Below are 4,098 nucleotides of genomic sequence, written 5' to 3'. Positions count from 1 at the left end.
TGGGAGAAATCTGATTATAGTCTAATACAGCCAAGTGGTAGCGGGGACCAAAGGCTTAAGGAAAAGCGAGGGGAGGGACACTTATAATGGAGACTATTCCATCAATTAGCTAATTTTTTCCCTGCCAACCAAGGAAAGCCCTTCATCAGTTACTGTTAGTGATGGCCCGGCCTGGAGCACCTGCTTTCTGCCGAGCGTTGCCGTGTGGGCCAGAGGGAGCTGTTTCAGGGCCTCAATCAGACAGTGACGTGATGAGATTTGTGCTGCGGAAAGGTCACCGCGGCTGCAGGGCAGAGGATGGATGGAGGGGAAGACAAGGTGTCCGTTAGAAGGCTGTTGGGGAAACACACACAATGAGAACAGCATGTGAGCCGAGGTGGTGGAGACTGGGCAGGCTGGCACAGCCGCGGCGACGTTCTTAGACATGCCCACTGAATTGTCTGGTTAAAAAAAAAAGAAAAGAAAGAATGGAGTCTAGACAACACAAAACTGTTTCCTCTCTCTGGAGTCCCTCTGCTTGGGAGAGGCATTGTAGCGGAAGGCAGGCAGAGGTGGGAGTTTTCTGAGGCTGGACATACTCGATAGTTTTGAGCAGCTCTTTGGGGAGATAGAACCCAATGCTCCTGTTTCCTCAGTCTGGCCAGAATTTGCCTATTATGTAAGATTTGTGCCAATGAGACATTCATTAAGCTTGGGGGCTTTTGCTGCTCACCTTGATAAAAGACTTACCTTTTATCAAGGGTCTGACAATAGGCGGTAGAAAGGCCAAAGTGCAAAGGTGTCCAGTGTGGCCACTGAAACCAACCCCTCTTCTACATGAGAGTATGGCAGACACATCTGGATTCCCCAGCCACAGAACAAGAATCTCAAAAATGTGCCGGAGAGTGCGTATCCAGTTCCCACCACCATGCCCTCCTCCCTGGAATTTGCTGTGATGCTTTCCAGGGAAAGTGGAGCCAGTGTGAGCTTTGTGTCAACAAGATGGCCACTGTAATGAGCCACGTTGCCCATTTATGGGGCGCTTCCTCTGTGCTGCCCCGCCTCCCCCGAGGGCTTCATGAGCCCCATCTCATAGAAGCTTCTTCACCCAAAGGGGTGAGTCTCGCCCTGCTGACCTGTTTTGTCTAGCTCCGAACCTGCTAGCACTGGAGACCCTCTTGTGCACATGCCACTGCCTGGCTTGAGCTGGGACAGTCTATGTTTATGGCTCCCTTCCACACTGATTAAGAGGACAAGAAGACAATGAAGCACTTGTCTCCAAAAGTGACTTCTTGGATCCACTGACAAAATGTTAGAAAGTGGGTATGAAGCCCAAGAAACAGGACACCCAGGCTCTTTGAGCTCGGGGAGTATTACAGAATCCTAGCCCAGGCCAAGAATGAGTCACAATGAAAGCTTTTAAAATATAAAACCATCAACCTAGATTTCAATTCCAAGGAAACACATACTTGGCCATGAGGGAATGCTTAAAAAAAAAAAAATCAGGCTTAAACCACTTGACAGGAAAATAAAACAGCCAAGGAACATTCAAATATAATGATTTACATCCTCCCCTCCCTTCCCCTCCCTTCCAATATGGGTCAGGGCAGACCCAGGCTCGGTCTCTGCCAATGTGCTTGTCCCTCTCCCGGCTCCCTGCTTTTCACTTAACACGATTGCGTGCATGCAACCCTGAGCCGGGCTAGCGCTGCTTGGTGCCGCCTTGGGCTGGCCATGCCGATCTCATGGATTCTTCCTGATTTCCCTGTGCTTGGGCTCTGGTTTTGCTGGAGGTGGCTTGGGAATATGAGAATTTTTCTTCCATTATTTATGTGTGCAAGCACTGTTCATTTCTCTCAAAGAAATGGAAGCCTGGTTGATTTCCTAAATGTAAGAATGAGACTGCCCTGCAATACATATTTAAGACTGACCAGGAAGGGCGACCACCATCTGCTAAAACACCAGCCCAGAAATCACTTTCCCAGGGAAGGAAATGAATGAATAACCATCCTATATCATATTTGCTCAGCACCTGATAGTTTACAAAGGTTTTTCACTTATCTCATTTGATCACCACAATAGCCCCAGAGAGGTAGACAGGGCACAGATTACATGGTTTTATTCAAACCCCACATTTTTTGCCATTTCTTGGCAGATAAGGGCTGTAAAGGCTTAAAGCCACTTGAGGAACGTCAGACAGCATGGGGACTACATCGAGGGTCTCTAATTCATTCATACACATATTTAAACACACACACACACACACACATTTATCTGGAGCCTATTGGAAGCCAGAGGAAATGGCAGCGGGACACAGACGAAACCGGTCTTTGCTAGGAGGAAGGTCGTGTTCCGGCCCAGGGAAGAGCCAGGTGAAGTAAACAGGTCCCCGCTTTGCAAGGCCCTGAGTGCTTCAGGGACAGGCACAGAGCAAGGACCACCTTTCTAAACTGATGTTTTTAGGAAGATCGGCTCAGGTATTAATATACAATATCTGCCCTGCGAAGGGGGACGAGAGAGTCCCAGCCGCGTTCCCCGGGGTCAGTTGTCACTGGGGGGATCCTATATGGTGTGGGGACGGAGCTGTCCCTCATTTGGCAAACATGCAAATATTTCCCGGGTGCCGGGCTCAACCGGGGTCCACGCACAGGCTCCCCGAATTTCCCTGCACGAGGTAACTCGGGGTCTCTGCCTTTACAGCGGCATCTTCGCCCTGCCGCCTCCCGCAGCTGGGAAAGCGGGCGGGCTGCTCGCTGGCTGCCTGCAGCCCGGCGGCGGCGACACGCGCGGCGGGGGTCCGAGTCGCCCGCGCGGTGGGGGTCCGGGTCGCCCGCGCGGCGTCCCGACCCGGGAAAGTGCGAGCCGGCGCTCCCGGACCCGCAGCCCCTTCCCCGAGATGAACTGGCCAGCCCGCTCTCCATTTCTTGTTCTCTTATGTTATGCATTTTGATGTATCTCCCGAACAGATTTCAACATTTTTAGTGACACAGCCGACACACAGAAACATCCTCCTGCAGAGAACAACGTGTGTGTACACGGGGTCGCCGCGATTCGGCCGAGCCGGTTGGGGACCCGCCGTCGCCGCGCCGCGCCCGGCCCTTTGTGAGCGCCGCGGCGGCCGGTGTGCCCGCGGCCCCGCTCCTCCGCAGCCGGCGTGCTCAGCACACGGGAAACGCGCAGGCACGCGTGTGTGCAGTTTGTGTCACGCAGGAACAGACACCGGGATCAGGGCCTGACCCCGAATTCCTTTGTTAGGACCTCACTCCCGACCCCTGCCCGCGGCCCCGCAGGGGTCTCGGCTCGCCCTGCGGGAAGCCGGCCGGGCCTGGGCGCCTGGCCCCGGGGAGGCGCGGTCGCCGGCTCCGCGACCCCGACCGGCTCGGCCCAGACCGTTCCCGGCTGCACGATGGTCTCCTGGACCCGCTCGGGCTGGGGCGGCTCGAGCCCAACGCGGACCCGCGGGGTCCCTGCTCGAAACCCGCCGACTCGGGACCCGGGCGGCGTGTCGGGGTCGCCAGCCACCCCCATCTTCACCCCCTCCACCCCCCTGGCACTGGCCGGAGCGCGAGAACGCGCGGCCGGAAAGCGGGGCACAGGGCCAGGCCCGGCACGCCGGCGCGCGAGCCCCCGACTCGGCAGGGAAAAGTTATTTGGGGGGTGGGGGCTGTCAAAGTTTCTGGGACCCTTTCCACTCGAGATTCCGCAACCCTGCAGTGCCCCCTACAGAAGGCGACCGCCGGGAGCGGGGAGGGCGCCCCCACGACCCCTGACTACCGCCCCCGGCGCAGCTCGGGCGGCCTGGAGCTTTAGCTGCTGCTATTGCCTTTTTTTTTTTTTTTTCCTTGTTGTTTTTCAGATTCGTCTTTTTTTAGAATTGGAAAAAAAAAAAAGCGAGCGCGAGCCGCGGCCTGCAGTGGAGCGTGCTCGGCCTCCAGAGGCAGTCGTCTCCAACTTTTCCTCTCCCGCCCCAAGTCCGGCGCCTCAAACTTTGGACCTGCTGGGGCCCAAATTTGTCTGCCACGCCACTCCACTCCCATGTGCGCCCCCAGGCCCCTGGCAGAGGCTGGCCGCGTGGGGGCCACAGTCCCGAGGCCCAGGCCGGCCCGCTCCCCGAGTCTA

Source organism: Myotis nattereri, assembly GCF_964212035.1.
Source record: "Myotis nattereri genome assembly, chromosome: 8".
Taxonomy (NCBI): domain Eukaryota; kingdom Metazoa; phylum Chordata; class Mammalia; order Chiroptera; family Vespertilionidae; genus Myotis; species Myotis nattereri.
Note: the sequence above shows the minus strand (reverse complement) of the source record.